The sequence below is a fragment of the Anser anser genome, assembly GCF_964211835.1.
Source record: "Anser anser genome assembly, chromosome: 2".
Taxonomy (NCBI): Eukaryota; Metazoa; Chordata; class Aves; order Anseriformes; family Anatidae; genus Anser; species Anser anser.
The window spans coordinates 55,242,503-55,270,053 of NC_139721.1; the positions used below are offsets into that span (position 1 = coordinate 55,242,503).

Consider the following 27,551-nt stretch of genomic DNA (forward strand, 5'->3'; position numbering starts at 1 on the left):
ACAAACATTTGCTCTCCATCTTTTTTATACATCCCCTTTAAGTATTGAAAAGCTGCAAAAAGTAGCTTTTAAACATAATAAGATAGCATCTGGAAAGATGAACGTAAACATATAGATGTCACTGCTTTCCCTGTCAGTACTTCTGCTAACCCTCTGCTTACAAAAGTAGGACCCAATTATCTTGTTTTCCTCCCAATAAAAACGGATTTCCTTTCATTGCTTGTTTCATCTAAGACACAAATCCAGACTTCTTGTCTTAAGAATTTCCAGAATTCAAAAGTCCTAGGGAGGTATTTCTTTAAATTACATACAAATCTGATATTTCCTTCTCCTACAACTGTATTTAAAGAACTCCACACAAAATTTGTAACTATGGTTAACATCCCACTTTTCTATCCAAGTGTTCTTTACGAAAAGCAGATGAATCAGGAGGAAGAGATGGCTGCAGATGTGCAAACAGGCAGCTAAGGTTGGTCTGCTAACTTCTTTGGCACTTCTTGGGTTTTCCTTAAATACCAGTCACATTTACAGCCCCAACCTACACTAGTATCTGGCTAAGAATCATCTTACCATGACTAATCTAGAGTTTCTTCAACACACGTATAGGCTGAACTATAAAATTTCCTTACTTCAAGAGCTATACACACATCTGCATCTGTCCATGGACAATCTGCCATTTTCTTCCGAGTAATATCGAAGATTCTACAGTAAGATACAGAAGTACTAGAAAAAGTAGAAAGTATGACTAATGGTTAGAAGCACATATGAAGTTCTTTCTTTCTAAAACAACTGCCACAATGCAAGTAGCAGTATCTGTAGGACACAAAAGAATATCAAAAGAGAGAAGCATTTAATCATTGCATGTTTGAAACACTATGAGATGTGAAACCATTACCCAGTGCAATGCATTTATGCACTCTGTTTGATGTCAATGAAACTATCAGGAAAAGAAAGCTAATACTTATGAGTGCCCATTTACCTGTTGTCTCAAAGCAAATAAGCCTGTCAGTCCCTTCCTTAGAGCAGTAAAACAGGCAATCTCACCCAAGCAGGGAAGGACTGATGGGTGCTATTAGACTTTCATCCACCTCTGTGGCTTTCTTCTTTCTAAGATCACTAACTCTGAGAAGATACAGTGAGAGCTTATTCTACGGACTGTATTTCTCTGCAGTGGCAATAGCTGCTGGTTGTCTGAAAGAGCAAACTGCAACAACACATCCCAAAAGTGCCATCAGCCAACTGCACTCCTCTTCCTCAGAGAACTGCAAGCATAATAATGATTGTGTCAGAGAGACATAAAAGAGAATATGAAGAGATGTAAATATAATCTTTTTATTGCTTGCAATGATCTCAATTAATCACTTACAGATTGAATGTGTTTTTATACACTGGGTGTTCAGGATATGCCTAAGACAATTGCTTTAGGAATGTCTGGTCCAAACAGACATGATTATATACTTTGGTAGTTTTCTGCAAATGAATAAACTATTACAAGAACCATGTGTTCCCATTTGAGAAATAATATACCAGATAAATGTTAACATGGGAAAAAAAAACAAAAGTTAGAAGTTGTAAACATGTTGTTCATGGAATGGACTAAAAAACACGATTTTAAGTTAGCAACATTTTTCTAACAGCATTTATATATCACTTATTAGAACTGGCAAAATTAATCTGCTGAATTTCAGCTTTAAAATGTTTTCTTCCTTTGAAAAGAAGTCAAATTTCATTTAGGGATGGGATGAGGTAGGCTCAGATGGGTTGGGATGGGAAAGGATGGGCCAGAAAAAGAAGCACTGGCTGTAAAATAACATTGCAATTTTCAGTACATAGATCACAGGCATATAAAAACTTTATAAGTCAAATATAGATGTGAAATTTCTGCTTTGCAATATATCTATGCATCTTTAGAAGTAAATGTTTAATCTAAAAAGCCAAGGATTTTTTTTCTATTGATATTCAAGACAAAAATCTGTGCTTAACAATTTATAATTCTGGATTCAGTATCTGGAGGATGTAAATCATAGAAAAACAATGAAGTTACAAAAAGGAGCAGAGTTCTTCTGTGATGGTTCAGGTATTTCCCCCCCCCCTCACACTTTGTAATCTTGGATCTACAGCAATGACTAAAACTTCTGGTTTTAACACTGTCATCTCAGTTAGATCCTTATTCCCTGTCAGCTCCACTGTGAATTCCACTGAGAGGATAAAATACAAAGAGTTCATTTATAATTAAACTTGATTCAATCTCAGCAGCAAGGCAGAGCACAATAGAAGACAGGCAGTGTAAATGGTGAGTAAGTTTAATTAGGATAGTTGGAAAAAAATAAAATCAATTAATCTTAATTTTCTTACATTCTATCTAGTGAAATGTGAAGCAAAATAGAGACTTTTAAATTAAATATGTTAGATAGATGATAGAATCTGTGTTAAAATTAGTTATGACTATAGATAGGAGCTATGGGAAAACAAAAGTGGCCTTGTACTTCGAGTTTTGCAACCAAGGGAAAAAAATGAAGATAAATCTTTATTTAACTATAGATTTTTTTTTCTGTTTACTATGGGTATGTGTATAGCATATTTAACATCACCTCTATCTTCTATACTGTGTTCTTTCATTTCCACACTTTCTTGTCATAATACATAAAGTTATATGTAATTACACAGTATTTTCATAAAGCATAAACTCACAAAATTCCTTGCTTGCAAGAGGACTAGGGGACATCTTGCAATACCAGCATTTACTGGCCATTTAAGTGAATAGCCTGAATGTAAGAAAGAAAGATGGCCCTGGATGTTACAGTTTTTCAGGTACAGATAATGCACTTAAACCATTACAGATTTATTTATCTGTTCTAGAAAGACACTTTTGTCCTCCTATGAGAAACATCTCAGAAGACACTCTTGCAAGAAATTTCCTCCAGATGAAATGCCATTGTGTCTATTACACTTAAACTAATGCACAGAATTCGTCCTCGTTCGTGCTTACTTTTACTTAATATGGTTACTACAGTAGTAGTCAGACAGCAAACATCACTTGCAAGACTTTTGCTGAACTGTAGATTTACTTTAATACTGCAGAAAATCTGAAAAGACAGAGAGACGCTCAGCTAGGTTTTTCCAAATCGTCCCACTTTGGGTACCGCTTGCTTCTTGTAGAAGCCTCTTCCAACTGTTTGCATTGCACACTATATGCCTTGAAAATACACCATTCCTGCCAATCCCAAATACAGAAAAAAATCTTGAGGAAGTATCCAAATATTAATGGATAGCAGCAAAGAAACAAGGAAGTTATGAAAATATTTGATTTAAAATTCATTTTTATTTCGCTCTGAGTATCTCATGAACATTTGTAGTCTCACTTTTTCATGCTTTCACTCCCTAACCTGTGGTTTAGAAATTCTTTCTCAATCAAAGCCAAAATTGTTGTGCAATCATATGACTACAACAGTTGGAAAAAAGTAAGGAAAACACCAGCAAGTCTTGTAACAAAATTAGGAGAGCTGGCAGGCCTGATACAGCCACTATTTCCACTGTATTTTCTACTCAAATGTCCACACAGTTAGTAAGGACACAGAAGATACCCACTGCCTACTGCTGGCCCTACTGAGCAGCTTAGATACCTACCCTAACTGCTAGCTTGAGATGGAGATTGGTGCACCAAGTAACTCACCAGCACTTCTGAAATTCAGCTCAACTGCCTCTAGTTTTCAGGATCTTGTCTTCAGGTTCAATGAACAACAGATGGTGTGGTCATTAAGTCTCCATTCACCTCTTTCAATACTTAAAGAAATAATAATACTTGTTAGCTGCCCTACTTATGCAAGTGAACAGAAAGGATACATACCAAATTCAAAATGAGACTCAAGTCACATTTTTGTGTGACTTTAATAGGAGTCAGAGGAAGCTGAAATTTCATTCCTACTTAGCCATCTATAAGCTAATGTAAGCAACAAAACCAAAAAGCAAACTTACACAAACGCACAAATGGGAACTCTGGGATGACTCATCCCTGGATCTAAAACTTCAGTTCCCTGCACTTACTTTCCCCTTCACCCTTCCCACAGCCCATACTTAATCACATATTTTACTGGAAAGAGACAGCAGTCAGATGATCCAGGGCATTGGCAGGTGCAGTGTCTCTACTCTAGTTCATAGACACACTTGTACTGATGTTGAACTTTGCTAATGGAAGTTGTCTCCACATTCGCATAGGAAAATTTGAAACAAGGCCAGAAAAAAAAAAAAAAAAAAGATTCAAACCCAAAACATAGACTCATCATTTGTTTAAACCCTAAGGAGACGGAAGATTATAATTCCTGATCTGTAACCATATGCTCTGAGGATGCTCTGGTGGGTGCTTTGTACAGTGGAGATCAAGTACAACCACAGAAAAAGGCTGAATGCTGTAACTTCACAAAGTAAGGAGATATTTTTATGGGCAATGCCTGACATGGAGGTGCACATCCAAAAGCTGCACTCCTCCAGCCAGCGGATGTGCAGCCAGTAATCTCTCCACTTTCTCCACACTCTTAGTTGCATGAAAAAGAAACAAACATTCTCCTGATTTTGAAAGACATTGAAGTTAAATATGTTACCAAAGTTAAATAAGCAATTCCCAAGTGAAATGAGTACAATAACACCGCAACTGAAAAGAAGTCTCATTTTGTGGTTGTCTCCAGTAGAATAAGCCACACAGGGACAGTATGGCCTGTTTTTCTTTTCTTTTATGATAATTTACTTTTAACTGAAGGCTCTGTTTGAAAGGGAGAGCAGAAAAAGAAAGAGTCCACACAGCTACCAAGAGTCAGCAATTCACAGCCATTTAAAGCAGTATAATAATACCATGGGACAGGGCAGGTTTGAAATCATTAAGGAGACCAAATCTTGAGAGAGGAAATTGTAGCAAGATTGCATTATTTATAGAGTTAAACTATTCGCTGGACTGAATCCAAAGTAGTCGTTATTAAGCAGTGAAACTTTGCCTGCTATGAACCAGCCATTCTGTTCTGTCTCGTATCAATATTACAACAGCTGGTTTCAGTCAAACTTTTGGTAATGAATTTTGGACCTATGTAATTCTGCTTCTGATCCACTTTGTAATTTTATCATTACAGCTTTTCTTTTTGAAAGAAATTTACAAATACGCACACACACAAAATTCCTCCAGCTATAATTACAGCAATTTCAAATGAAAGAATTTGAAGTTTGATCTCTGATAGAGAGTTTGAACTCTCTACTTGCATTTCAGTGTCTTTTATCTGGATGCTTTATGGCTTGAAAATGTCCCCTGAAAACCTCTCTAAAAATTTAATTTCCAGATTTGGTGGTCAGTCCTGTAGAAACGATGCAAACAGACCCAAAATATCATAGATTATCCATTGGGAACATGACTGTATCAATCATTCCTATAAAGCTTTTCCTTTTCAATAATCCATGAAGAGATTTGCAAACACCCTTTTGCTCTAGGCACTGTGAGGTTCAAAAAACAGTGCTCTAATTTTCATGTAGGTTGGATGAAATAATTTGCTGGAGATAATGTCATTATGCACTGTGTCAGAGTCTTCAAGGACACAGCACAGAAAAAGATGTAGTTGGGAAGGTGTGGGAATAAAGAAGGGGTGGAGAATGACACCAAAGCAAGCAGCATAATACAGAGATTTCTGCTTAAGTTCTCATCTAATGTCTTTTGCCTGAAAGGGAAAATGCAATATTCTTCCCCGTGTTTTTATTTTTCTCTTTCTGTGAACACATTAGGATTAAGGGGCAAAAAAGTGTGATCTCTAGTTTCATAAATACCAAAAAATAGAATACTCCAATGTAGAAATGGTGAATGGAAGACTCATCTAAGGAGGCTTACAAAATGGGGAAAAAAAAAGGGGGGGGGGGGGAGGAGGAGGGAGGACAGATATATTAATATCACCTTCAGAAATCAGAGGAGGATGGTAGCCCCCAGTAGGAACCATCAGGTTGTAGCCATACCACTATACTAACGATGATATGGATGGCAACAGAACACGTTATTTCGGATAAAGAAGGAGATTTCTCAGAAATCATTTTTCTGAGAAACACTGATTTCCCTGTCACAAAAAGTACAATAACACTAGAATAAAAGTCAATGTTGTTATGAATGGTTTATAGCTTCTCACGTGTTCTTTGTGCAGTGGTAAGAAGGCAGGAGGAGAGATTGATGCCTTCTTTTGGATGCAGGGCTCTCAATCTGCTTGGTGCTGCTACCTTAATGCAGTGGTTTGGAAACAGCATACGTTTTCAGTTTTTTAAGTCTAGATCACGATCTCTAAGGATTAATAAAGCTTTGTAGTCATACAGGGGGTTGGAAATTTAAATTTGAAGGCACAGCTCCCTGAATTTTAACAGCTACCTTCTGTACGCAGATGAAAAATGTGCTTAAGATGGGCACATCTCTACATTCATCCCTCTTTCAAGGGAAGCAATAAGTTCCAGTCCAGAACATAGACCAGAGAAAAATAACCAAAGGGACAAAAAATGAAGAAAGGCTAAGTTTGCACTTTTATACATATAGATTAAATAACTGGTCTTATGTGGTACCTGTTTTCATCTTTCCAGTAAGAAAGAATTCCTATAGCATCTTTTATCCAAGTATCCTTGGATCCAAGTTTTCTGGAAGAAAAGAATTTTGTGATTTGATGTTAACTAAACTGCAGGATGAAGTTTTTGAATTTTATGAATGACAAGCAAAGTGGCAGTTCCCTTTCAGCATCAACACCCCAGTGCTCATTATTTGAGAGGAGTTCTGGAGATAAAGCAACTCACTCCAAACATACAAATAAACAAACATGAAAGATGACAAATCAAGAATCTGTTGAGCTGCAGACATTTCAAAAGCTAAAACACTGGAAGCTGGCTTCTTGTCAGTGTGTATATACTCTTCATTTTGAAGATAATATATTTGCTATAGATACAGATCTGCAAAGAAAAGAATGAACTGACATTATCAAATAAACAGTCCATTTGACAACTCATTTTCCTTTAGAATAACCTGACAGATTATTTAATCTATGAATTGTAATGATAGATTTATGAGTGCTCTGAATCCTGTGGCTGCAGGAATATTGTTCTTACACAGCTCACAAGCACATAAGAACATTGACTATAGGAAGTTGCAGTGGAAAGGAAGGAAAACACACATTTCTGAGTTGCTGTTCTCTATTCTTGATGCTTAAAGGCATTTGGAGAAAAAACAATAATCTAAGAATAACACCACTTTTCTATAGAAAAGCAGTTTGCTGAGCAAGCCCTTTAAACAGAGGCTTCCTAAATCTCACAGAGGGCAACTGAGTGACCTGTATCTTAGGTGATTATTCCTCCCCACTGGATACAATGAACATAATGACTCAATTATCAGCATAGGAGCACAAATGAGAAATGAGTGAGGAACATACTAAGAGGACTTCCTCAAAGCACAACGCTAAGATTTCTGTCAGTTTAAGCAGCTGTCTGAATAACGCCACAAATTAGTCCTTCCTCAGACAAGTCCTTGAGGACTGCTTTTCACAGGGAGAGGGAAGGGAAAGGAAGAGAGTGAGAGCCCCGAGCAAATTATTGGGATTTGAGGCCCTTGCCAGTTCAGATTCATCTACTAGAAATATTTTCTGAGTGATAGTTATTTTTCAGGAGAAATGGGACACCACAGAATAACTTCTTAATGTTTGACACAAAGTGTAATGTTCAGTCCATATCAGGAAATGTCTTGTTTGTATAACATATATTTCCCAGCAGGCGCTATAAAAAGCTTTTCTAGCATAATTAGGATAATTGAATAAAAAGAATAAGGATCAGGTTTCACATATACAGACTTCTGGTTAAAAGCGGAAGCTGGAATATGTTTTTTGGAGAATATGGAATTATTTCCCAAGGAGAATACTCTACAGCAGAAAGCACCAGAAAAACCACATGAAGAAAACCACACTGGGAAACTCAAGTGCTTTCAGATGCATGTATCAGCTATTTCACGTACTTCTTGTTTAACTGGGGTGACTACTAAGATTGTTTTTAATCACAATCCAGATAAGATAATTACTTGAAAAATCACTCAAACTTTAACAACCTACATAGCATTACTGCATAGAGATCTAAGTATAAGACTTGGAAAAATGGAACATATCTGTTTCTTCTGGACTGCTCAATTTCAGTCATTTCAGCTTATTTAGTTGAAGCCGATTCTAAATCACCACGATTCTCTGCATAAGGAACTTCTCATCTATACTACATGGGCAGGCAGAGCTGCATCAAAAATTCAACCACTTCTACGAGCACGCTGCATGAAATGCCAGCTGACCCCACGCCTTGAGATGCACTGATACACCAGAAGTTGTTGTATTGGAGGTCAGGTACAACCACAGGGCAAGATCAAGACAATCAGAGCTGCCAGCAGCTGTTATGCATGCCAAAAGTAAACAACTCACAACAGTGCAAAACAAAAAAGGTTATAAGACAAAAACACCCCATGTAAGCGAAACATTTTGAAGTTGACTCCTGGCATGAAAAACAGTAACCTCAGCAGGTACAATGCCTTCTGTTCCTGCCAGGCATCTGTGATGATAATACAAGTCAGCCAGGACGGGGGGCAAGTTGGCCTTAATCTTCTCTTTCAGTGACTTCCCCAAAGAAAACTACACAGATTTTGATGTAAAAAGCAAGTGGAGAATTGGAAAGAAAAAATAAAAAATAGAGGTAAGACATACTGAAACAACTTCTCTCCTGCCATTATATCTCTGTAGTCCTGTCCTAGCTCCCAGGCTCAGAATCAGTCAGTTCACTGATTGTCTTACTTGCAGCAATTTCCACTTGGTTCCCTCTTGACACTAAGAAATTTTATGACCTCCAAGATGTGGCTGTCTAGTCCCTGCTCCTCTCAGGAGTCCTCTGGACCTCTCTGCCTGACTCCACTGTTGAGGAGTCTTGAGAACTTTCTCTTCCCTGAAAAAATAATTCCTCCGACCCTCCATGTGATCCAATTGGTTTAAAAGGACTACAGTACAGTTGGCAATAAGAGTGACAAATCCCATATTGTTCACCCAACAGCTTCAGTGCTTCTTCTCGCAGGCCAAGGTTTGCAATACTTCTTCCAGGGCCAAATCATAGAATCACTGAATGGTTTGGGCTGGAAGGGGCCTTAAAGATCATCTAGTTCCAGCTCCCCTCTGCTTCTGTGTTAGAAAGCATGAAAAAGAAAAAGAAAGAAAAAAAGAGAGAGAGAGACAGAAGCAAGATTTGCTGGGTTACAACTCTTTTGCCACATCTGCTCTAACTGCAGAGGCATGATATTCAGCAACTGCCCAGCCCAGAAGCCAGAAGGACAAATATACCAAGTTTCTGTGGTTGCAGATACAGATATCTTTTCAACAGTTACAGCACTGACTTTACTTTGGCTTCCTCACGCATTCTAGAAACTCCTGCTATATATGTGTGCATGGGACTATATTAAATTGCAAGTTTGGGGGGATAATTTCTTCACGTTTATTTTATTATTATTACTTTTTTACAGAAACATTTGGAAATTACTGAATTAGTTTCCAATTCACTTTGACCCAAATCCTTGCCAGTTATTTAGCTGTTGATATATATATCTCAGTAATGAAAGCAAAACAAAAGGTAACCTAGCTCTGGTAAGTGACTTACTTTTACGCACATCTTCCTCTAATACAGCTGTGTCCACACATGTCTGACTGTGCTTTGGCGTAAACTAATCTCCATGTTCCCACACAACTCTGTGCTATTTTAGCACAGCTGCATGGCATTTGGGGGGGGAAAAGCACGTGATGCTAAGTGTTCCAGTGAACTGTATGCACTCTGCAATTATTTTGCAGCCCAGTGCTGGATGTCTAACTGGATTCTAGGACTTAAAAAGGGATAATGGACAGAGGTCTCTCACTGAAATCTTCCAGTATTCCATAAATCATCCACTTCAGCAGTGCAGTCCAAGTGGAAGTAGTAGTAAAGCAACATGTGGGAGGTGTTATTAGGTGTTATAATCTTGTCATTAATTACCATTAGTAGTTTTACACATCTTAGGAGACCTGAGTCCAGCTGACTGCAGATGACTTGGGAGATTTTAAAGTCAGATTGCAGAGGAAGATATGACAGCAAAATCTGCATAACATTTTTTTTCAAAGCATTATTGTTCAATGGAACACCACATCTGGTTTCAGCTTGGACACAATGGTAGTACAGACCTGGCATGACCTGCAGGGAATGGCGTGCTGACAAACTCATTCTTCTAGAAACCAGTGCAAACTCACTCCGAGCAGCAGAAGCTGAAGATAATCATCAATAATTTCCTCAGCAGGGTGAAGAAAGCGTCTGTTATGATTTGGAATTGCACTGTCTCAGCCTCCAGTAATTGACAGACATCCAGTTCAGTGCACTAGAACAATGTTCAAGCCATTCTCCGGGAGGCAGGCAATGCTTAGTGGTATTAAGCTGTACTAGAAGTGCTATTCAGCCTGTTCACTTCAGGTATACAGTAAAGGAGCTCGGAATTGCTTCCCTTCTCTCTCAGGGAGACTTACCTCTCTCCATGAGCTACATAGGGAACTCTTAACTTCAATTACCTGAATTACATTTAAACAAGACATCTGATGTATCTAGCACCTAGCCTTTCTCTTGTACCAAACAACAAATCCAACAGGGGTGCTTCTGGTTGTCTTAAGGCCCATTTGACAGCTGTGGAAAGTTCCCAAATAGCAAGCCTAACAAATGGTTCGTCGGTAGTAAGAGTAATGACAGGACTGCTTGAGGGCAATGGAAGAATATTTTGCTCCCACACCCACTGTGTTCGGTAAGGATGGTAGAGGCACTGTTGCCTTTCCACGAGGCTACTACTGGATGCACCCAGGGGATTTTACTGCAGTTTTTCATATATACCTGACTTTCTAGAATCTGGAAAAGCAGGGCATCTCCTTCAAGATGGAACATGCCAGACAGGAGTCTGATGTCCAGGAGAACTGTGCCTTCCTCAGGAGGCAGGCACTGGCAGACGAAGGCAACTTAATTGGATTCAAGGTCCTACCCCCCCATCAGTGCAGACCTCCATGACAGAGCTGGTTGACAACATCTCTTGCCGAGCTACAGTCACTTTTTCCTCAGTACACACAGTTAGCAGGAGTACTACGTGTAGTTACCCCACTATAGCCTAACTGAAGAGCTTTTTGGCCCAAACTCACATTCTGCTACTATTTGCTGATAGTTGTTGGTAGGTCTTAACAGCTGAGCAAGAAGGATACCCTTTCCAAAGGGCAAGAAAATCCAAGACATACCGTATGACTTGGCTCACAAACAGCACTGAAAAAAGCTAATTGGTGACCATGGCGTACAAAGAGAGATACAAAATGGTTTATGAGTAGCTGAGAAATTCTGAATAATGAAGCATCTAGAAAGACAGTCCTAGGACAGTAGGGACACAAGGAAGACAGGCAGCTTGGTATCAATGAGGAGCTGTACTGTGTGGAGTAGCAGGGACACTATCAAAATCTTTCTGGGTCAGTGGGCTGCAGAGTTCCATGCATTCACATGAAGCTCATTCTAAAAGCTTGTTTTGGCATAGTTTCAAGTAAAACAGGCCTAGGAATGAGTTATCATTTCTGTTGATGAAGATCTACATCTGAAAGATGAAGATTTTCAGTTAACAGGTGCCGTTGTTTTGGCTGGGACAGTTAATTGTCTTTGTAGAAGCTCACACAATGCTGTGTTTTGGACTTCTGATAAAAATAGTGGTGGTAACAGAGGGATGTTTCAGTTGCTGCAGAGCAGCGCTCGCACAGAGCCAAGGACCTTTCTGTTCCTCGTGCTGCCCTGCCAGCGAGGAGGCTGGGAGTGCACCAGGGGCTGGGGGCGACACAGCCAGGACGGCTGGCCCAGGCTGGCCAAGGGGATGTCCCACACCATGTGGGGTCATGGTCAGCAATAATAGCTGGGGTAAAGGAGGAGGAAGTGCGGGACACTGGGAGTGATGGCGTTTGTCTTCCCAAGAAACCATTATGTGTGGTGAGCCCTGCTCTGCTGGGAGTGGCTGAGCACCTGCGTGATGATGGGAAGTAGTCAATGAATTCCTGGCTGTGCTTTGTTTGTGCCTGTGGCTTTTGCTTTGCCTAGTAAACTCTCTGTATCTCAACCCATGAGCTCTTGTACTTCTGCCCTTTCCAATTCTCTCCCTCATTCCACCTGGGGAGAATGAGCAAGCAGGCATGTGGGGGCTCAGCTGCCTGCTGGGACTAAACCACAACAGGGGACAACAATACAAGAAACAAAGAGATCACTTGGACTGATGAGAGAAAGCATATAGCATATATGGTTCACTTAAAATACACGGAAAAGCACAGCACTTAAGTAAAGAACAATTTCTGCAAGTTAGTTACTTAATCTAGCTCCTAAATAACTACGTTTAAAAAGCTTCCCATGAGTCATTCTTAATGTGCATTTCGAAGTTTTCAGATATTTTAGAAACTTTCTAATAAAGTTTAGATATTATGTAGCAAAAAAGTAGAAGCTTCCAGAGCTCCAAAGGCTGAAGTCAAATACCAGAATTTTCCCTAACAAATAAAAGCATCTTACAGGAACGGCTCCAAGGTAAACAAACTCATAATACTTTGTCCTTTGAGTAGTTTTGAATTTCAAGTTCTAATGAAGTCAAGGAGTTTATCATTCTTTTTATATTTATCATTGTTAAATTAAGAACTTTTTTTTTTTTAATTAGCAGAATGGACATGGTATCTGAAATATAGACAACTTTAAAGTTGTTTAAAGATAATACAAACATGAGGGGAAAATCTGTGCATAGGAAACCAAAGGCACTAGAAGGAGCAAGTCCAAATGCATTCCAAGAAATGCTTTAGCTTCAATATACAGAAACATAAACACCAGGGTTTAGGGACAAAAGGATAGACATCTTCATCACAAAGGCAATTCCTCTTCATTTCTAGCAAAAAGTCATACAAATGAATATTCCTACATGAAAACAGAAAATCAGAGGAGGTTAACTTCTACCATCAAAACCTTTTCAGAGAAAGCATTTGGTCTATTACCAAGTCCTCACCTAGACCACAGTAGCAGAGCAGAAAAAGCATGTGTCTGTGTTTTATCTTCCTTTTATTTGCTTAAAAGGGTTTTGATTAGGTATCATAAGAAGTAAGTGCTAGCTCTCATTTCCTGGGGAAAAGTATGCCTTTTGTCCCACGTGGGCAGTGGCTTACAGCTGAAATCCACCTATTCATTTCTGCAAGTGACATCATTCTAAAAGGGTCAGTTCTCCCAATACAGAAAGACGTAAGTGACTGATGGTTTGGGGTAATTAAATAGTCTAATTATATCATAGCCAGATGCACTTCTTATCAAAGCTTTAATTTGTAAGAAACAGGAAAAAAAGATTCTGAAAATGAGTAATTTCCCCTCTAATCTCACTGTGTATGCATTGGCATTTCTAAAGCTTCTTTGCTGTGGTTTTATGATTACTGTTTTCTTACATCATTGTCTTGTATTTACTACCAAGCGAAAACAGTTTACTTCATAAACCACAAAAGCCCCTTGATATCCCTTTCAGTGTAGCATTAATAATGTATTCCGATGTCCTGAGCATTATCCTAGATAGTTTATCAACAGCACATTAACCACTTAGTCTCATTACTTTCTGTGCAGTGTTGCTATCTTAAATAGCATCAGTTCCTGTCTCCATCCATTTTGGACTGAGAAAGAGAAGCACCACCATCTTGCCACCAACTGGTGGTCATTAATGGTGGTCTCATCTTGGAGACACACGGGTACCCTTTTTGAGACATTGCAAGCAGTTCTACCCACACAGCATCTAAAATGCAACTTTGAACACAGGCAAGACTGTAATTCCCCAGTAGACACACGTAAATTTCCTACTGCAACATCTTTTTTCCAGTCTTGCAAAATCCAGGGTTGGCTCACTTGTATTCATCAGGAAGTGTAAGAATAACAAAAAAGAAAATCCCACCCTTTGCAACAGCTTGCAGACTTTTGAACCCATTGTCTGACAACAAGGAGAGACAGGCAGCTGGCAACACACATTCTGGCCTTCTTCACTGCTTTCTACCTGTGGCAGTTCAGTGTCTCCCTACCTACACAATTCCATCCAAAAAATCAATAAACATCCGACTGCTTAGATTATGACTCCAGCTTCCTTCATATTCACTTTACTCAAACAGGGCCTTATGCTTCCTCTCAGCTTGCTCCTCATAGCCTTCATCCCAGTAATGTGCATATAGTTACTTCATTTTATCCTTGAATTCATCCATACCATTCTTCTTTGCCATAACAAGCCCAGAAAAATTGACAAAAACAGGTAATGCAGACTATAGTTCTGGCTTGAACTTCAGTCTTGCATACCCCACAGTTCATCACTGTTTCAGCAATTCATGTTTTGAATGTACCTTATTTGCACATGAAATCTCAGGAGGAAGCTAAGTTTATTTTATTTGATAATGAGCTGACTATTAGCAGAGCTTTACCAGCCTGACAGTTGTGCACACAATCAGTGTTTGACAGAAATGTTTGTGGATATTGGCTTATGTTCAAAGGTGATTCCAACACTTGAAACTACATCTCCTTTAAAATAGACCTTAGAGCAGATTCAAAGCCTAAATGTCTGTACGAGAAAACTCACCTACTGTAATTTAGTAAATTACTGTAATTGAATCTGTGCAGTGCATCTAGATAACCACTTTTAGTAAAATATGCAAACATTTAATACATTTGAAACACTAATATTTCTGTCAGATTGGTTTGGAATTGATTCAGAGGGGATTGGGTTTGGTGGTGAAGAAGGCCAGAAGGTAGAAGGATTTTTTTTTCCTAGCTTATTTGTTCACAGAAATTACCATTTAAAAACATAAGAATCCAGAGGATAACTCTAAGGGATATGAGACAACTGAAATCAAGGAAAGTTATCCAAATATTATGTTCAATCCAAGACACAGAAGTACACCCCATAGGTGTCCTTCACATGAAACAATGAGTAAATATATATATATATATATATATATGTATTTGGCCAAAGAAAGTGGAAAGTAAGCAGTATATCCAGATTTTGATGACAATTGAGAGAAATAAAAAAAAAAAAAAAGTTTTCCAAATCACAGACACCTAAAGCATGAGGTTGGAGACTGGGAGATTTTGTTGCTGTTGAGGTTTACTTCAAATGTTGTGACATCCAATATAAATACTTCTCACAGCATTTTTTTTTTTTTTGAGGACTACATGTGAAAACCTCTAGATCCTGAAAACTACAGGTGTTAACATTAAGAACAACATTACTAAAGGACTGTCCAGATTTCATCTGGGTTCCAGTGAATTTTCTTCCGAGCAGCTGGTATGGCACTGTGCTTTGGTTATAGGATGAGAACAACATTAATACCACAGCAATGTTTCAGTTGTTGCAGAGCAGTGCTTACACAGAGCCAAGGACTTTTCAGCTCCTCACAGTGCCCCATCAGAGAGGAGGTTGGGGGTGCACCAGAAGCTGGGAGGGGACACAGCCAGGACAGCTGGCCCAACTTGGTCAAAGCTCAAGACCAAGTTAGATGAGGCCCTGAGCAACCTGATCTAGTGGGTGGCATCCCTGCCCATGGCAGGGGGGTTGGAGCTAGGTGATCTTTGAGGTCCCTTCCAACCCAGGCCATTCTGCGATTATTTAGCTTCTGTTTTTACTGCCCAGGGAAGGGGGGGGATTGGGGAGTTGTTAAGGGAAAATAACAGTCATTTAAAATTAAAAACATAATGTGTGGTTGTGCTTGGGGAGCAACAGAGATTCTTAAAAAATTTCCATGATACAATCTTGTTGAAAGAACCAAATATCAGAAATATCAGAGATATCACAGGTAGGTCCATGGATTTTTATTTATGCGTAAAGAGATCACAGCTGCTGAGCATTAATACTGCAGATGGTTATTTTCATGACATTGATATTCTCACAAAGAAGGATCAAGATGCTCAGTGTTTATGTAATTGCACAGAAAGAAACAGATTATTGGTTTTGCATGTTGCCACAGAATTGAAAACATCTACAGTGAATAGTTAGTAATTAAATAAATAGCAGTCACATGTGTCATTTTCTCAATTCTGCAATGCTATTAAAGACAACACTGATCTGCAACAGCAAGAATCTGATCTTAGAGGCAGAGTCAAACCCTACCACTTACGGTTTTACCACAAGTGAATAACATATATTGAGAACTACACACAAAAGCCGTGTCTCTTTAGAATCTAAGTTCATTTGATATAACTGACTTAAGTTCAAGGCAAGCAAGAAAATATACAACACGTAAGCAGAGAAGCTAGGCTCATTTTTGTACTTCCCCCACATTGAGGCTGCTCTCAATTATCTTCGAGAGATCACAGCAACTGGGAGAGGTTCCTGAGGACTGGCAGAAAGCAAGCACCTCTCCTGTCTTCAGGAAAGCCAAGCTGCAGGATGTGGGGAACAAGAGGCTGGCCAGCATCACCTCAGCACCCAGAAAAGTGATGGAACAAACAATCCTGGAAAATTTTCAAAATATGCTAAGGAAAAGAAGGCAATTGAAACTAGTCAGCATGGATTTATGAACAGTAAATTGCACTTGAGTCACCTGATAGCTTTCTGCAATGTGACAAGTACTCTGGTGGATGAGGGGAGAGCAAACAACTTTTTGCACCCTGACTTCAGAAAGACTTTTGACAGTGACAAGGACAGAAAACTAACTGAACTGCCAAATTCAAAGAGATGTGATCAGCAACATGAAGTCCAACAGGAGGCCAGTCATCGGAGGTGTACCCCAGGGATTAGCACTGGGGCTAGTACTATTTAACCTCTTTGTTAATGTCCTAGGCAATGGGATGGAATGCACCAGTAAATGCGTCAATAAGTTTGCAGATGATACAAAGCTGGGAGAAGTAGCTGATAGATACACCATAGGGTTTTGCTGCCATTCAGAGGGACCTTGACAGACAAGAGAAATAGGCCAATGGGAATCTCATGAAATTCAGCAGCTACTTACAGTTTCTTGTCATAGCAGAGCATGACTAAAGCCATGTTCGTTATCTGTCAACTCTGAATCCTTTATGCAATTTACATGATAAGGTCCGCTTTGGACATTTCTTCAGTAACACCGAGCTGCACAGATCATTGTTTGGCTCAGAAAGTTCAAATCATCAGCAGAAAACAAAAATCCTCACAGAAAAAGAAAAATATGAAGACCAATAACCACATTTCTCTCCCAGATAGCATACATGCATCAATGCATGACCATGGTTTCCACACAGCTCAGATAAAAGGCCACAAAGAGAAAGATGTCTCTGAATTGTACCAGAAAGGATAGGCCTCAACCAAAAAACCCGATCTTGAGAAGGCTGAAAAACGGGGATCCAACCTATGCCCCTTTTTCTGGAAAACAATCTAGTCCAGGTCTGCAAAGGCAAAATAGTGAATGAAGCCCTGGAGTAGCGATATATATCCTAAGGGTGTCTCTAACCATTTCATTCTTCACATGCCAGCTGCTTTCAGAAACCATAAAAACCTCACATATCACCTTCTTTCACTTTCTTATCACTTTCTTTCACCTTCTTTCCAATACATACCACTCAAAGGAAACAAATTCCTCATTATTCCTCTCCCAACATTACAGAAGCATGGGATAAAAATAAATCAGATACTCAATACTGACGTGCAACGGCAATCTACCTGTTTCCTTCATGAATCTCTGCATACACCTCATTTCACTCATCTGTGGCACGGGACAGCAGACATCCACCCTCAGAAGTAATAGCATAGCATAAAATAAAGGGAGTAAAATAAAAAGATGAAATAACCTTTACCCTCAATGCTATCTGTAGGGCTCCTGGTACGGTTCATTGACTGCAACCAAATGAGTTCACCATGCCTCACATTATACAGCTACCTGAAGGAAAATAATTTACTGCCAGAACAATTTGTCTCAAAGTCTCTGACTCTATTCTCAACTCCAGTCATCAAAGGCTGGATCTATTAACTTGTAAGAGATTCTTTAAAACGGAGCCTTTCTCCTGGTACTTAAGAAGGGGGAGGCTGTGTAGGTTAGGAACAATAAGACTCTCATTTATGTGATTTAATTTAACTCAGAATATGCTCCTTATTAGAAGATGTGTGGGTGGTGGCGTTTTCCTGTTTAAAATGTTATTAAAGGGACTCCAATAAGGGTTTCATTATTATAAAGTGTAATCAAAGAAATTGTTTTCTACCAATTAAATGCTGCTAAATGAATACTTAAAAGCAGTGGCAGCTATAATGCTTTTCGGCTGGTGGAGATCTCAAAAAAATTCACAGTAGATTTGTGTGCCTGTTTGCACACACACAACACAACAGAAATTTGAAGATCATATCTTAAAAGCCAGAGTGATGTAGGTTATTCATTATTCAGATAATACTAACAATGCAAGAATATTAGCTGTTTATATAGAAAATAGGAGAAATAGCCATTACCTGTTTTCTCTCTCCTGCGTGCACCTTTTCACACCTGAGTTCCTGCATGCAAGTTTGCTCATAGCACATGAAAGCCCCGCCGAAGTTTTCAGTGCAGATAAACAAATGCATGATGACTCTGTAATGCAAGACCCTTTTTCAACATCATTGTAAAAAGGAAGGCACACAGGCCTATACAATAAATAATCACCACTTATCTCATGAAGATAATCACAGGACAGCTGGGACCATGTAACCTTCTCCCACTTTTCACAGTTAATCTTGTTTGGCTCTGCAGCTTTGGTGACAGCTGGGAAAATACCCACTGGAGGCTACTGCACAGGTACAGCATGCTGCCTTTTCCTGCATTGCCTGTGTGTTGTGGTGCTCAGTTTTGCATAGCACAATAGGGAAAAGAGTCTCAGTAACATTTCGTTAAGGGTTTTAAACCTCTCATAGGACTGATCCCACAATCCCTAGGCATAGGCTGCCCCTAGTTGAAGGGCCCTTAAGTACAGAGCTGAGCACTTAGGATGAAAAAAACCTACAGTATCTCCACATTTTGCTATAAAGAGGGTATGTTACAACTTCTAAGTACACAGCAGAGGGAAGAGGGAGAAAGAGATCTCAATAGCTATCTAAATATTTGTGATGGATTGTGTGTGCTGTAGTGAAACCAGCAGATTTAGGGCACTTCCATTCCTAATTAGGCATCAGTGTGCTGACAAACACTTTAGAAGGAACCCAACTTGGAGATAAGTCTTGTTGCTGTCCTAAGGCCCTCAGAAAGCCGTTCAGATGGACAGCAGTCAGAGCATAAACAAGATGTGGACTTTGCTTTTGACACAGGCCCAGATCGCACCAGCAGGACAACATCTGTGAGGCATTTCAGACATGAATGTTATATTGTTCTGCACCTACCATAAGAGGTGAGGGAAACAAGAGAGTAGGCTCCCAGTTTCAAATCTGCCTTTTTTCCCTTTCCAAAATCCCTTTTGTTTTATTACCCCTGTATGCTTTGGCTGGCAACCCCAAAGCACATTTGTTTCCCACTAATACTTACGATTTTTTTTTTCTCCTTGCTTCCCTCACAGTTTGGTGTGGTTTCTTGCATAAGCAGATCATTCCAAACAGTTATACTGAATACTCCTCTCATTTCATTGTTTGTATGTCAAGTCTAAAAATGCAAAACCACATGAAACACAGACATATTTGCTATTTAAAGGTATTTTCAGTCAAGACTAAGTAGGCAGAATCACATAACTGTCTCCTCAATAACATAAGAATGTGTAACCTTGGCCAGGCAATGATACTTTGATAGTCCTCAACTTTTCTGCATTACTGAAAAGAAGTGATCTCACCTTATCCACAGTGCTCCTAGATCCCCTTATCTGCAAATAAAGCAGAGCCCTTTCTGCCACCCTGTGCTTTCATGAACTAGAAATAATTGTCTGGAAAAGAGCAGTCTTGCAGATCACCCTCAGTTGATAACCTCACGTTCTGCGTTCACTCACAGTTACTCCTGTACGGTCACCTTTCCAGGTACACAGTGAGAACTCCCAGTTTGACCCATATTTCTCCATGTGTTTGTAGCAGATGAGTTAAGTGGTGACCATTTGGCAGAAGTGCCTCCCTTAGAGCTGAGGTAGGTACAGGCACCACCAAATTCCCCATGTGACAAGTCTTTTTCCATGATGTTCCAAGGAATAATCCTGCTGATCTGTTGAGAAAAGTCTTGGTTCCTTGAAGCATGAAGCAAAATGTGGAGGCTTGCACTGCAGTGTTTTGCTACAGAAATTAAAGACTAAGATAAAGTTAAGGATCTACTCAGAGCCTCCTGAAGAACCAGAAATGGAAATATAGGGAAAACCAAAAGGGGGACAACAGAGACAAATCCCCCCTGCACAGTTATCAGAAGGACAGAAATTGGGAAGATGATATTGCATCCTAGAGACAGAAAAGTCAGCTGAAGGGGTCTAGGCCCCTGAATGACTGGGCACCAGTGCTCTCACCTGCCAGTTCCAGTGCACAAGCTGGCTTTGCTAATTTACTAATGTAGGAGCTGAGTCACGGAGAAGTTGACAACGACAAAATAAAAAATAGATAAAACACCTCTTTCTGGATTCTCACTCTAGATCTTTGTATTGGTCCTGACAAAGAAACTGTTGTGCTTTCAGGAGCTGGTGATCCCTGTAACAGTGAACCTGAGTAGGCACAAGCCTGTGCTATGCTGCATGTACAGAACGCCTTTCAGGCCTGTGCTGCGTTGCACAAATTCCTCAGCCACAAGATCAGCTCAGCACACTGAGTGTAACAGAAGGGCCTGCAGGCAGCTCCCACTCAGTACCAGCAATTACCCCACCTGCAGGGCCTTGCCTTCAACTAAAATAGAAGCAGGAAGCTCTGGTGAGAACATTCTTTAGGAATAGAGTTGTCTTCTTGTGTGAAAAGTACATGTGAGCTAGAAGGACCAAGGGGACGTGGTCAGATCTGCTCTGCGAAAATCCATCCGGGCTCCATCTGATGCTGCATGAATGGAAGATGCTTGCACATGTTCAGAGGAGGGCAACAAAGCTGGTTAAAAGGCTGGAAGGCATGTCCTGTGAGGAGAGGCTGAGGACACTTGGAAAATGCCCTTTATAATACTCTTGGTTAACCCTGAAGTGGTCAGAGAGTTGGACTCGATGATGTTTGTAGGTCTCTTCCAAATGACCTAAACAAAATGAAAATGAAATGAAAGGAAGGTGCCCAGCATTGAAAGGGACATAAGATTTACTTGCTATCTATATTCCTCTTCTTATTCTGTCTTATTAAAGCAGTTGTCTTACTAAGCCATTTGTTGTCGGGCCTTTCTTACTGAAATCCTAAAGGAACTCTGCACTGTCTCTCTCCCTCACCTCAATCTTATAAAACTACACTGCACTGCAGTGCTCATAGTGCATCAGATTATTCTCAGTAAGACTACAGAACCATTTAGGTTGGATATTAGGAAGATTTTCTTTACCGAAAGGGTTGTTAGGCATTGGAATGGACTACCCAGGGAAGTGGTTGAGTCACCATCCCTGGAGGTCTTCAAAAGACATTTAGATGTAGAGCTTAGTGATATGGTTTAGTGGAGGACTTGGTAGTGTTAGGTCAGAGGTTGGACTCGATGATCTTGGAGGTCTCTTCCAACCTAGATGATTCTGTGAACTGCTAAACTGGATCAGATCAATAGTCAATGCCAGTACTGCCCTCCAGCTATGACCAGTGCCACACTCTGGAGGAAGCAGTAAACTCCACAGGCCATGATATTTGAAGACCACCACCCCAAAAGAAGTTTTGTCCTACCTCTATACCATTATTTACAGCCTGACTTACGCTCTCAACCCATTATTTTTGTTACATATAACATTAGTCTACAGCAGCTGGGGATGCAAAACAAAGCCCTTCCATACCAGCACTACCATACTCAGTGGTACAGGTCCTCAGGTTAAGGTCAGGACAACAGAGGACTGACATCCATGAGCACTGCTGCCGGCTTTAGCCCAGCTCTTCTGCAAGCCAGCACCCTGAGCACAACTCATTTAGCACTTCCCTTTTTACAGTGAAAATTGTTCGTCAGAGGCCAAACCACACAGAGTCTAAAACACTACCACGCTAAGCATTGTTTCTCAGTGCGACATCTGAACCCCTCTTCCAAAATATTTCTTCTTTCAGTGTCCCATGACCAAGGATTTCTCCACAGGAGCCTTCTCCATGGAGTCAGAAGAAGATGAAAATTCAGCTTAAGCTTTTTGGAGACTTGACTTCCTTTTCCTTTCATACTTCTTTTTTTCCACTTGTAACAGAATAAAAAGCAGCCCTGGCTTGAGTCCTACAAGACCTAGGTTGCTGGCCTACCCATGCCTTTCCTAGCCACACTTACAGCCCAGCTGAGCTCTTCCATCAGGTGGGTCTGTTAAATCAAGTGCCTCGCTCCAAATACAGAGCAACTATGCTGGCTAACTGAGTTCACCAGCTGTCACTAATCATTCATTTTCTGGGGTGGATTCACAGATTCCTGCTAAGCTGTTGCTCTCAACACCATTTTGTAACAGTGTAAGCCCGTGTATAAGAGCTACCAGTTTCCAGTTATGTGCATAAAATGTCTGCGTATTGAAAATATTAATAAATGGAGCAGGTTCAGTGGGATAGAAAAAATGGGATAGAAAAAGGGAGAGGAAAAGGGGTTCGAAAATGACTTTTTTATTTCATAATTTTAAACAGAGAGAAAAACAAAGCTGAGTAATTATTGTCTGTTTATCTCACAATCTATGCTACAAATATATGTGCATTGATGAAATATAATTTATTCTAATCCTGTTCAGCATCACGCCACACCATGAGCAATAAAGATTTGGATAAAATACTATCCAAATAGCTTATGTTCAAAATACCAAATCAACCAGGAATAATATTGCAAAAGCAAAACAACTCCATTTTATGAAAACAACCATTAGCATATTTTCAAGTGAAAGATTTATTGTGACTGGAGGAAGGACAGTATTCAGATTGGAAAGCAAGATAACTGCATTCAGTTATGCAGTTTTCTAGCATGTCTTTGGATAAGTTATTTAAACATCAGTTTCTTAGCTGAAATAGCAACTCCTCTCCTCCTTGTCTCTATCCCACCTCCCACTGAACCAGAGCTGTTCATGGTTGTGCCACTCTGGATCTTCCACTGCCTGGCATGCTCAAAACTCCAGGGATCTAGAAACTCAATACCCCATTTTGATTAAAAAGTAACAGTCCGAATTACACCTCATTTCCTTAAGGCCAATCTGAACCAACTGTTGAGTTGCACCCTTTCAATGTGCCCTGGCATGCCACTATGTGCCCAGTAGGGCAGAACGAACAGTGGGAATAAGTTTCTGAAAAGCTGCTTTGCAAGGAGATGCACGCTGGTTAACACTGTAAATGCAGTCTTGGGAAATAGTCTTTAGAAAGTGATTTTTGGTATTCAAATTCTTTAAAGCTCAGGAGTGATAAAGCTGTATGATGCTGCTCTGCTGTGATGCACACTGTCCAGTCTTAGTTTCTTTGTATAAAAGCACAGGAAAATCTCCTTCATCTATACTCTTCCTCCAACCAGCCCCTGTGAATAGACTTCACTCTCCACCCAATGGAAAGAAGACAGAGGGACACACTCATAATCTAGAATATGTTTTATGAGTAGGTAAATTGCTGTATCTACAGGCACTTCACCACCGCTGCCACCAGCTTCACTCCAGCCCTGCATGCAGTGTGGTTTTGAGTCCCATAGGCAATTCTTGCATCTTTAGCTCAGGCATTTACATTCACTGTTTTATGTCAGATTATCAAAGTGACAGTGAGTTTCCTTCTCCATTTCACATACCATGTAAACACACATACACAATGTTAACCATGGGGTACATTAACTTTCCAGCCTAACATATGCATGGTTGTCTCTGTTCCCCTGTTCCCCTCTTCTCCTGTACAAAGGTTAACCTTAGTCTTCCAGTCACATTAATTCCAGACACTTAAAAAGCCATGAAACAATGCCATGGTATACAGCACATTTATTTTCCTCTGAAACAGTTCTACATGGAAATCAGGTGGGCTTGGGGGCAACACCAGCTTGTTTCAGATTGAAGAGGACATTTTGTCTCATCTTTTGGTAGAAACTTTGAAAGCTCCATATAATATTTATTAGTGATAAAGCACTAGCTATTTTTAGAAAACACAGCTTGTTGATGAAAGGAATCATTTTTATCCACCTGTAGTGTGGTTTTAAAATACTTTGAGAAAATCAAATTTTTGATATTTTTGGGTCAAAACAAGTTTGAAGTATTTTTATAATAGGACTTTTATACAATTGTCATATATTCTGAAATTTTCAACACTCAGATCAAATCTGCTTTCCTAGTACATGCAAAGATATGTTCCTATTGCTTCAGGTGAATAATCTGATAAAACTATTTATAGAAACAATGCAAAGCAAGTGAGATACTCCCTCTTTCTTCATGCATCTAAGGAATGCACTTGAGGAATACTGCTTATCTCTAATAAAAACTGCTTTTTTAAAACTGCTTTATTAAAAAAGACAAAAAAATAGACTAAGTAATTTATTTAAATAAAAGCTAGATTAGAAAGGCCTAACTAACAGGGCAGTAATCCCTTGCAATCTCTGCTTTTTCTTCAAAAGTGCTTTGTATGATGGGTGGCTATGTTTGACTAACTGTCACTCTTGTTGTTCAAACAACTATTAACACAAAAATGCATTTATCAGGTCAGTTTAGTCATTAAAAATACATTCTAATGAACAGTATTTTTCATCACAAGGAAAAATTCTTGGTATATTACAAATCATTCAAGTCAAAACATCAGCCAATTCATCAGTCAAAGGAAATTCTATTATTTGCCCTTTTGGTCAATATAAATCCAGTAATAAAAGCCAAATTCAGATTATTTAATACCTGTTTTTAAGGCTTCTAAAGAGTAAGATAGCATGAAATGTGGAGAACTAAGAGGCAATTTAAAGGCCATAAGGACTAGCAACTCACTGTTTATATGCAAAAGGCACTGTCCTAACAGTCATAAATAACTTCCCACCCCCCCCCCCCCCCAAAAAAAAAAAGTAAAAACAAATAAGAAAATTGAGTGGCTGATTTCAGTATCTTTTCTCTTTCACATTTTATTACTAAATGTGAAGTGTCATCAAGTGTCAGTGTTAGCTTTAAAATATCTGGGAATCCTACATCAAGCTACTTCTGGTATCCAGGAAATAACACACTAGACATACATTGGTGGATTGTGCTTCCTACAGACAAAGCAGTTAAAAATTATCAGCACACCATTTAGTCTATTACTAAAAGAGGACCTAGTTAAAATGGCCTGATGACTTTCAGGTACTCTAAAGCCTGTGGCGTTCCTTGCTATATAATGTTTTTAGATCTGAATGGCTGTATAATAGGTGTATAAGAAGCAGCATAGAGTTATACCCCTGCAAAAATAGCTTGGGAAGAGGCTGTACACACTTGTGTCAAGCTGTCTGATGAGTTGGGATGCTTTCCACCATCCCCTGAGTAGTTGCTAAGTGCTTGTTTCCATTCACCTAGCCAACCTATACGGCCTCCATCCAGTGCCGATCCATTTTGCACCCCTGGGGACTCTCTGCATTGCACATTCCTCTGTTTCCTCAGGTGGAAAGGCTGAAAAAGCACAGGAGAAAAGTGGCTGGACCTTTCAACCTTTCCCGCCTGCAGAAGAACTGAGTACATCAGACCTACTCTTGCTCTTACTAAGCTCTGTAAAGAATAGCATTTCACCAATTGTACTACATTTCTCTGTCCACCATTTTGAAACTCCATTTTCACTGACACCTTGAGGAGCTGCGAGTGATAGACACACACAGATTTTGTGCATTCTGCAATTCAAACCAGAGAGGATAAAAGATGTCTTTATTTGGAGAGGTTTTACAACTAGCGTACGAGCTGATCAGACTGATCTTTCTGTAGCATCCCCTATAATCCCCTGTATTTCCAGCTAAGAAACCTGCCCTAATGCCTCCTAGAAGATTTGTGTTTCCTGAGCATCACACAATAAGCCAGACATTCAGCAATGAAGATGGATATATCACTTTTCTAAAGCATCCATAGAACTTGCCTGCTGAGCATGAAAGCAGCTGTGGCTAATCTGTTCTTTTCCAAACTGTGAGGCATAGAAAAACATAACAAAAGAAGTGAAAATATATTGTCTGTAAAGCCAGGAAATGCCAATTGCTAATGAGAAGGAGAGAGACTATTTGTTCATTTTGGTGCACGTATGAGGCAAAATGCTGCTGTAACCCCAAGTATTTTGGCTCAGTTGCCATCATTTATAACTGGAACATGAATGTGACCAGTACAAAGATAGTTAACGGATTTCTTCCATGCTATTGAAACCAATAGAATACATTTTAAGTATTCAGCTGAAATTAACAGAAACAGTGTACCACAAAGTAATCTGATTTGGCAGCTCTCCTGCCAACTACCCATTTGCCAAGAATTTCCTGAGGTAGCAAGCATAAAAGAGATACAAGTACTACCAAAAAAAAAAAAAGTTTGTTTCTAAATTGCCACATACAAAACAGTTTGCTACTATAGGTATCCCTGCTGGGGAGGAAAGAGGAAAAAAACTTCAGGGAAAAAAAAAAAAAAGATTGTTCTCTAATAATTAATTCCAAACCTAGTCAACACAATGATTTCTAGGGGTTTTAGTATGATCATATCTTCATTTGGTTCATATTAGACATTGTGCTCAAAATCTATTATTAGAGATCCTCAAATACCATGGTAATACGGTACCACAAGTCCAAAAAGAATAGAGTGGCAGATGTGATTTTAATTACTGAGTAGCTTCAGGACTCTGCTAGCACAGGCTGTTACTCACAGGCAGCAGAAACACACAGGGACTTCTGAAGAAAGTCGCTACCACAGCATGACAGCAATGAGTAAATGAGTATTAGAAAGGACTTTTACATTTGTGCTGTAGTGGTTTATAAACTGGTCTGGAAGAGTCTAGCCAGTCTGAAATAGTAGGGATCATCATCAAGGCATCTTGCAAACTACTTCTCTAAAAGACAAGTCTGAGAAGCTGAAGTGCTTTGCTCTGACAAGTACAGCAAGGAAGTGCTCATATTCCAGTCACATAAAGAAGTTTGGACCAGAGAAAATGAGGCTGGATAAGTCACAGACACTCCCTAACAGATGGAGGAATTTCCTTCTCTATGGACTGTGGAATACCAGTTTAGTCATCCAGTAATTGCAGCAAGTATGGATTTGGAACATCTGACTTTTTTTTTTTCTTTTTTTTTTCAATTAGTCATGATCCACTAAAGACGTTGCTCACTGGTTCTGTAGGCTGTTCTGCAGAATCTCCTCCCTATTAACTCAGACCTGATGGCACATACGGTACCTGAGTGCTTCCAATAAGTCCCAGAGAGCTAATACTAGCTTTATGGAGGACAGCCTGTCCAAGAGAAAGCATTATGCTCTTGAAAGCCAAAAACTCCACCTTACTTCTTTCTGTGAATGGTGTCTCTCCCTACTTCAGAAGT

General features: G+C 39.6%; 1 long non-coding RNA gene across 6 annotated transcripts in view; it reads right to left on the reverse strand.

Moving 5' to 3' along the window:
- Nucleotides 1–22,364, reverse strand: part of LOC310895385 — a 103,844-nt gene extending 81,480 nt beyond the window's left edge. The window contains exons 1-5 of one of the 6 annotated variants that reach the window (XR_014580642.1): nucleotides 21,910–22,364; nucleotides 19,987–21,185; nucleotides 19,536–19,649; nucleotides 18,494–18,611; nucleotides 15,931–16,536 (exon numbers count right to left, since the gene is read on the reverse strand). This is a non-coding gene — a long non-coding RNA (uncharacterized lncRNA). Of the gene's footprint in view, nucleotides 1–15,930; nucleotides 16,537–18,493; nucleotides 21,186–21,909 lie in introns of those variants that run through there. The other 5 variants (XR_014580641.1, XR_014580643.1, XR_014580644.1 and 2 more) reach the window with 5 other exon arrangements.
- Nucleotides 22,365–27,551: the final 5,187 nt, after the last annotated feature.